Genomic DNA, 8719 nt, shown 5'->3' on the forward strand with positions numbered 1-8719 from the left:
TTTTGTAGTATAGTTTGAAGTCTGGGTGTGTTTTTCCTCCATTCTCTTTTGTTTTCATCAATAGAGATTTGGCTATTTGATGTTTTGGTGTGGCTGTATATGAATTTCATAAATATTTGTTCATTTCTTTGAAGTATGTCATTGAGATTTTCATTGGAATAGCATTGAATCTGTAAATGCTTTTGATAGGATAGCCTTTTATGATATGTTATTCTTTCAATCCATAAGAAGGGATGCCTTGCCATTTCTTGGTGTCTTCTATTTCTTTTAATAATGTTTTATGATTTTTTGTAGAGGTCCTTCACCTCTTTTGTTAGGTTTATTCCCAAGTATTTGATTTTTTTTTGTTTCAATTACAAAGGTAATGATTTTCTTGATTTCTTCTTCAGATTGATTGTTTGTGTATAGGAAGATTACTGATTTTTTCTTTGTTGATATACTGTATACTGCTACTTTACTTAACTGGTTGATTGTTTTGATTAGCTTTTCTGTGGAATTTTTAGGGTTCTCTATGTATATCATCATTTCATCTGCAAATAGTGATAGTTTTACATCTTCTTTCCCTATTAGTTTCCTTGTATGTCTTTCTCTTGTGTTAGTGCTCTGAGTAGGACCTACAGTATTATATTGGAAAGCAATGGAAAGAGTGGACATCCTTGTCTTGTTCCTGATCTTAAAGGAATGGCTTTCAGCTTTTCACCATTGAAAATAATATTGGCTCTAGGTTTGTCATTTATGGCTTTTATCATGTTAAGGTATTTTCCTTCTATCCTGAGTATTTCAAGGGCCTTCATCATAAATGGATGTTGAACTTTGTGGAATGCTTTCTCAGCATCTATTGATATGATCATATGGTTTTTATTTTTCTTTTTGTTGATGTGTTGGATTAATTAAATGATTTTCAGATGTTGAACCATCCTTGTGCCCTGGAATAAATTACACTTGATTGTGTTGTGCTATACTTTCAATGTATTGGTGGATTCTGTTTGCAAGTATTTTGTTGAGGATTTTTGCATCAGTGTTCATTAGGGAGATTGGCCTGTAGTTTTCTTTTTTGTGTGTTCTCTATGTTTGGTTTTGCTATTAGTGTAATGTTGGCTTCATAGAACGTGTTTGGTAGTATTCCTTCTTTTTTCAATTTTTTGAAAGAGTTTGTGTAGGATAGGCACTAATTCACTGCTGAACATTTGGTAGAATTCATTTGTGAAGCCATCTGGTCCTGAGCTTTCATTTTTGGGGAGTGTTTTGATTACTGTTTCAATTTCACTGCTTGTAATTGGTCTGTTTAGGTTTTCTACTTCTTTATCTAGCTTTGGGTGATTATATGGCTCTAAGAATAAATCCATCTTTTCTAAATTTTTGAGCTTGTTTGCATATACATGTTCATAGTAATCTCTGATTATTCTTTTGACTTCAACTGAGTCTGTTGTAATTTCTCCTCTTTCATTTATGATCCTATTTACTTGTGTTTTCTCTCATTTTTTTTTTGGGAGGCTGCCTAAGATTTACCTATTTTGTTTATTTTTTTAAGAACCAACTTTTGGTTTTGTTGCTCTTTTGCATTGTTTTTTAATTTCTATTTCATTTATTTTTGCTTTGATTTTTATTATTTCCTTTTTCTACGACTTTGGGTTTATTGTTCTTTTCTAGTTCTTAGAGATATGAGATTAGGTTGTTTCTTTGAGTTCTTTCTTGGTTTTTTTTTTTTAAAGATTTATTTATTTATACAAGCACTGGGTACATTCACAAGTGCGGGAGGGTGAGAGAATTCACCAGAGCCAGAGCAGGGAACAGAACAGCAGACTGACGAAATACACTGCTGAGGGGAGCAGCAGGCATGGCAGGAGAGGTCTGTCGAGCCATGTGGGACCCTCGCCGGCAGCCAGGGATCGAACCGGCGCTGCAGATGCTGTAAGCAGCTTCGCAGCCCAGTGTTCAACTGCTGTGCCACCAGGGGAGGCCCTCTTTCTTGTTTCTTGATGTGAACCTGTATTGCTATATACTTTCCTCTTGTTACTGCTTTTGCTGTGTCCCATAAATTCTGGAAAGTGGTGCCCTCATTGTCATTCAACTCAAAGCATTTTTAATTTCTTCTCTGATCTCCTCTTTAATCCAACAGTATTCCAGTTGTGTGTATTTCAATCTCCATTGTGTGGGAGGTTTCTTTGCTTTCTTTTCATGATTTATTTCTAGTTTCACTCCTTTATGTTGAGAGAAGATATTTGGAATGATTTTTATCTTCATGTATCTGTTGATGTTTGTCCTGTGGCCCAATGTGTTATCAATTCTGGAGAATGTTCCATGTGCACTTGAGAAGAATGTTTACTCAGATATTTTTGGGTGTAGTGTCCTATAGATACCTGTTAAGCCCATGAGGTGTAGGTCTTTATTTAGGGCTCTAATGTCTTTGTTTATCTTTTGTCTTGTTGATCTGTCCATAGGTGAGGATGAGATGTTGCAGTTTCCTACTATGTATGTATTTTCTCTAATGTCTGTTTTCAGAACTGATAATTGTCTTATATATTTTGGTGTTTGTTTATTTGGTTAGTATATGTTGATGAGTATTATATCTTCCTGATGTATTGTCCCCTTGATCATTATGTAGTGACCATCTTTGTCTTTTTTTTAGCTTTTTTAGTTTGCAGTTTATTTCATCTGATGTAAGTATAGCTGTTCCTGCCTTCTTTTTTGGTCCATTTGCCTGTAGGATTGTTTTCCACCTTTTATTTCAATCTATATTTACCTTTTGTAGTTAATGTGTTTCTTGTAGACCCCAAATGGTTGATTTTGTTTTCTAATCCAGCAGCCTGCTACTCTGTGTCTTTTTATTGATGAGTTTAGTCCATTTACATTTAGAGTTCCTATTGATATGTTGGTGTCAGTGTTTGCCATTTTGTTTGTCTTTTTATGGTTTTATTCCTTCCCTTATTCTGTTCTTATTCATTCCACTATTGGTTTTGACTCTAGGGCTTCTTGTAGTATTTTTTGGTGTTTGGGATCAGTCGTAATGAATTTCTGGAGATTCTGTTGTCTGAGAAGTTTCTTATTTTTTCTTCATAGAGGAAGAAGTGCTTTGCAGGTTAAAGTATTCTTGGTTAGCGTGTTGTCTCTGAGTTTGTTGAATATGTCACTCCATTCTCTTTTTCCCTGCAGTGATTCTTTGGAAAAGTCTCATGTCAGCCTGATTAAGTTTTCCTTTATAGGTTATCTGTTTCATCCCCCTTATCAGCTTCATTATTTTTTGTTTGTTTTGGACTCTTGATAGGTTTACAATTATATGTCTTGCTGTAGTTTTCCTTTCATTGTGGTAATTTGGTGTTCTTCTCACTTCTTGTATGTCTATTTTCATTTCCTTCTTCATGTTTTGAAAGTCTCTTCAATTATCTCCTTGAATATTTCTCTGTTCCTTGGTCTCTCTCCTCACCTTGTGGGATTCCTATAACTGTTATCTTTCCTTTCCTTATGGTGTCAGATCATTCTCAAAGTGTTTCTTTGTTCTTTTTCCTTTGTACTTCTCTTTCCTTGTCTTTTTATTATGTCTGTATCTTTGAGAGTGAATCTTTAATTCATTCTTCCATAACATCAATTCTGTTTTTGTTGCTTTTCCCTGAGTTCTTTAGCTACTCCATTAATCTTTTGATCTCCTCTGTTTCTTTCATTTCTTTTTTTAGAGACTCAATTTCATTCTTCAATTCATTTATTGTTTTTCATAACATTTCTTTTCATTTTCATCTTCTTTATGTTTTTTAATCATGATGATTTTATTTTTTAATTTTTTTTAAAGATTTATTTATTTATTTATACAAGCACTGGGTACAGTCAGAAGCACGGGAAGGTGAGAGAATTCACCAGAGCCTGAGCGGGGAGGAGAGCAGGCAGAAGGACCGAAGTACACTGCTGAGGGGAGCAGCGGGCGGCAGGAGAGGACTGCGCGCCATGTGGGACACTCCTCCAGTGGTCAGGGAGCAGCCGGGGATCGAACCGGTGCTGCAGAAGCCATGGGCAGCTTCGCAACCCAGTGCTCAACCGCTGCGCCACCGGGGAGGCACTCATTATAATTTTAAGTTCTGTATCTGTTAGGCAGAGAAGTTCTTCCATGTCATTGCTGTTGAGTTCTGGTTGCTGGTTTTCTTTTTGTTGTGTGCCCTTACCTTGATGGCTTGCTTGGTTATTTGTATTTTTCCTTCTCCCTGTTGTTTTCTAATTTGTTCAATATGTTGACACTGTGCTATTGGTATTGGTGGGCATCTCTTTGGAGTGCTTTTTTCTGGGATGTTAAAAACTTGTGGCCAGACCAAGTCCAGCATGGTTATGCCAAGACCCCACATGGGTACTGATGCTATGGGTATACTGGTGAGTGCTGTCCATGAAGATCCCCTCCCAGTGTATTTACTCAGTTCCATAAGGGGATCTTGGGGACCCTGGCATTGTTTGTGGTGTCGTCCCTCTCTCATTTCCCAAAGGGGATCATTGGATCCCTGTCTTCCAACAATGGCACGGGGACTGTGCTTTCCTGGTGTCCACGATTTACCTGGATAGTAGATCCTGCACCCCAGTTCAACTCTTTTCCAATGCTCAGGTGGGTGCTGGAGGAGACCTGCAGAAGCTTTGCTCAGAGCGCTTCCCTATTGACCCCCATTTGGAGGCCTTCTCTCTCTCTCAGATCCAGAGGCTGATTGTGGGGGTCCCTTAAATATCCAAATGACGCAAGGACTGTGCTCTCCTGGTGTGGTGCCCACAGTTCACTTTGATGATAGAAACTGCACCACAGTTCAACTGGGTTCCAAAGCTCAGGTGGGCTACAGAGGCCTACAGCTGCTTGGATCCACATGTACTGTCCCCCATTTTGGGGCCCTCCCTCTCTCAGATCCAGAGAGTGATTGTGGGGGGTCCCTGACTTATCCCAATGGCACATGTGCTGTGCTTTTCTGGTGTCCACAGTTTTGGTGTTTGTTTTTAATTGTATGAGTTCTTTCTATATTTTTCAAATGTCTTGGGTTACCTTTTGGTTGTTGTGGTGGTTTCTTTTGAGGTAAAAAAGCTTTTTAGTTTGATGTAGTACCATGTGTTTATTTTTGCTTTTGTTTCCCTTGTCTTTGGCTTTTTATTTTTCACATTGCCCTTTTATGTTTCATTTAGATTCCATTTCCATTGCCTTATATGATACTTCTATTTAATTTTGCTTGAAAGTTCTGCTGAGGTTACTATATGATGGACTATTTTTGTGTCCTGCTAGAGAGTGTAATATCAAACTTATTCTTATATGATACATTTTTACCCACTTTCTCCTCAACATTGTATAATTAGGTATCTATTATTTTCACATTTATTTCATTGCTGCTTTATAATAGCTTTTTTAAAAATATTTATTTATTTATGCATACAAGAACGGGGGTACAGACCACAGGTGGGGGGGGTTAAGAGGATTCACCAGAGACAGAGTGGGGAACAGAATAAGCACATTGACTGAAATACACTGCTGAAGGGAGCAGCGGGCAAGTCAGGAGAGGTCTGCTGCACCATGTGGGTACCTCCCTGGCCAGGGATCAAACTTCTGCTGCAGTGGCTATGGATAGTTTCATCGGTTGCATCTTAACACCTTGTGCTACCAGGAGGCCTATAATAGCTCTTTTAACATTTATTTCATTTCTGTCTTGGAATTGATATATTCTTTTAATTTAGCTTTTATTTTTTATTTTAATGTATATATATATATGACATATACTATATATACGACATATACTATATATATTCTATATATTCTATATACACTATATATATATAGTACATCATTGTTCATTTTTGTACAATATTTGCTTTCTCCTTTCAGGTGTAGTCCCCATAAAATCCTCACCACCAATTCACCCATGCACCATCACCATAGACTCTTTTGTGTTCTTCCCTCCCCTGTTTTGATCCCTCTCCTTCCCCTCTCCTGCTTTTAATTGAATCTCCTTACCCTTCCTTCTATCTTGAATGATAATCTTACAAGATGAAATATTCTAGACTGGAAATATTTTTCTTTGAGTACTTTAAATAGCTCTTGCTATTCCCTTCTTACCTGTAATTTTTCTACTGAAAAGTCTATGGACAGTCTAATAGGTATTATTCTTCCTTTCCTTGATATTTTTATTATTCCTCACTTGTTGGCTTTCATCATTTTAATTGTAATGTGTTTCGGAGTGTATCAGTCTGACATTATTTTGCTTGGAATTCTTTGGGCCTCTTGAATCAGAAAGTCTGGTTCATTCCCCAGATTGATGTGGTTCTCAGCAATTACTTTTTAAAATAACTTTTACAGGCATTTCTATTTCTCTTTTCTAAAACCACCACGATATAGCTTTTGTTTGTCTTTGGGTTATCCCAAAGAGTTCTTATACTGTTTTCATATTTTTATTCATTTTCTTTTTTAAATTCATTTTTTATTACTTTTTTTCTGTTCTATTTGTGTTTTCTGCCACTGTGCATTCAGACTCATTGATTCTCTCCATTACTTGTATGTGTGTGTTGTTGCGGCTCTCTACTGCACTTTTAAATTTGATCATAGTATTTTTAGATCCATTTATAACCGCCTCATATTTTCTCAGTCTTTATTATGTTCTTGTTTTCTGCCTCCATTCTTTTCATTCAGCAAGCATGATCATAACTGTTACCTTAAACTCTTCATCAGACATATTCTCCAATTCTGCTACATGGAATTCTCTCATGGTCTATTTGCTCCAGCATTTGTTCTTCAGTCTCATCATTTTTAGTTTAGTTTTATGGGTTTTAATAGGGAGTTTCTTTTTTGTAGCTTGATAAGTGGGCTTTTTAATCTCCTACAAGAAGTTGGGTATGATTGTAGGTTTTTGTTTTTTTTTTTTACTCAGGATCTTTAGATGTCTTTTATTTCATAGGTTAATGTCTTTATACCTGTCCAGATAGCTGTGGCTGTGGTGCTCATAAGTTGTAACAGGTATGAAGAAACCAAGAAAGCTTGGCACTGAAACATCACTTCCAGTGAACATTAAGTGTTCAAACTTCCTACAGTTCTGTGGGTACCTAAGTTTTGTGGTAGGGATCCACAATGATCCCCTCCCTTAGGCCAACTCCTCATCCAAAAGGTCACAAATAATGTCATGTCAGCCTCAACCTCTAAGATGTGGTTAAGAAATAGATATAATACTGAGTGGGAACCATAATTGAGTCAGGGTCACAAGCTGGGAATTTTTCTATTTGCTTTTTGAGTATGGAGCTTATTATGAGCGGCTTTTTCCTGTTGTAATATCCAGGTGTTTCAAACTCTGGTTAGTGAGACCATTCAGTTGTTATCTCAGCTTTGGCCCTGGGTGGGTGTAATGCCCATATTTTGCATACCACATCAATTACATAAATATATCATATAATCTCTACTATGAGGAAACACAGGTGATATTATATGCCTCTTCCCCATCAATTTGGGATCTAACTGTTGTAATTTTGGGAGCCACAGTTTCAAACCTGTAATTACCTCCCTGCACCCTTAGTCCCATAGTTCTCCAGTAGTGCACCCCCAGCACCGTCTTCTCCAGTGTAGTTTCTGGTTTTTAAAGTACTTGATGTGAGCACATAATTTTGAGTTAACAACAGCAGAGAGACTCTGAAGTGTCACATGAACACCGGGGACTAGAGTTCTGGGGTTACATTGCCTTTTAGGGAGATCAGGCCCACACAACCACCAATCAAACAGAAAAAGAAACATCTTCCTTACTTCCCACCCCTTCCCTGCAAAGGAGATGTGATATCAGACTCAACCATAGCCACCCACACTCATACACTCACACAGACAAGGAATAGTACAGGAAATTTCAACTAAGCATCCATCCCAATGACCTGGGAGGTCCTAGGCACTTTCAGGGCACTTCACATGTTTCTCTAGAACAGTTTAGAGGAAGTCTTCCACTACCATAGGTAGCTTTTATTTCCCAGTTCCTTACCTTGGTATAGGTAGAATAGGTGATCAGAGCAAGTGGAATTGAATTCAGCAAGCATTTCTGACAGTCCCCGCACCAATGGTTCCAAGGCCCAAAGCTCAAGTTTCTTACTATCTTCTGGTGAAGAAAGATATAAAATAAGTTACTGATACTACAGTGTAAATATGTGCTGGCCAGGAGGCATAAGAAGCCAAAGAACAGAAGCAGATTCAGTGTGGGGATCAGGAAAGACTTCCTAGAGGTGATGATATCTCAGTTCAGTTTCCAAAGTGACAAACAGTTGCCTAGCTAAGTAATTGGAGGTTGAGGTTAATGCAAGCATATTTTAAATACCTTCCAGTAAAACTGGAGACAAACTTCTACTTTTAAAAATGCTGTGTTCATGTTTTCCAATTTTATTTGTCTGTATCTGAAGCACCTATCATACACTGCCTGACACATTGTAATCACCCAATAGATACTTATTGAATGAATGTATGAATCCAGGTGGAACAACAAATATCACAGAAAAAGGATTAATAACCGCACTATTCAAAGGTCTCCTTCAAATCAAAAAGGAAACTACAAGCAACAACAGTAATAATAGCTACACCCTTCTTCAATTGTATGGGGTAGGTTTTATGATTGTCCCATTTTATGGAGAGAAATCTGAAGCTTATGAACCATACAGATACTGAGTAAGATAACTTGGGTGAGTCTGACTCCAGGGCTCATACTTTTAGCCCATGGCCCTTTATTTCTATCCCCAAATGGGCAAAGAACTAGAC

The sequence above is a fragment of the Talpa occidentalis genome, unplaced genomic scaffold (genome assembly GCF_014898055.3).
Source record: "Talpa occidentalis isolate TD23 unplaced genomic scaffold, MPIMG_talOcc4v2.1 talOcc4.15, whole genome shotgun sequence".
In the NCBI taxonomy this organism is placed as follows: Eukaryota; Metazoa; Chordata; class Mammalia; order Eulipotyphla; family Talpidae; genus Talpa; species Talpa occidentalis.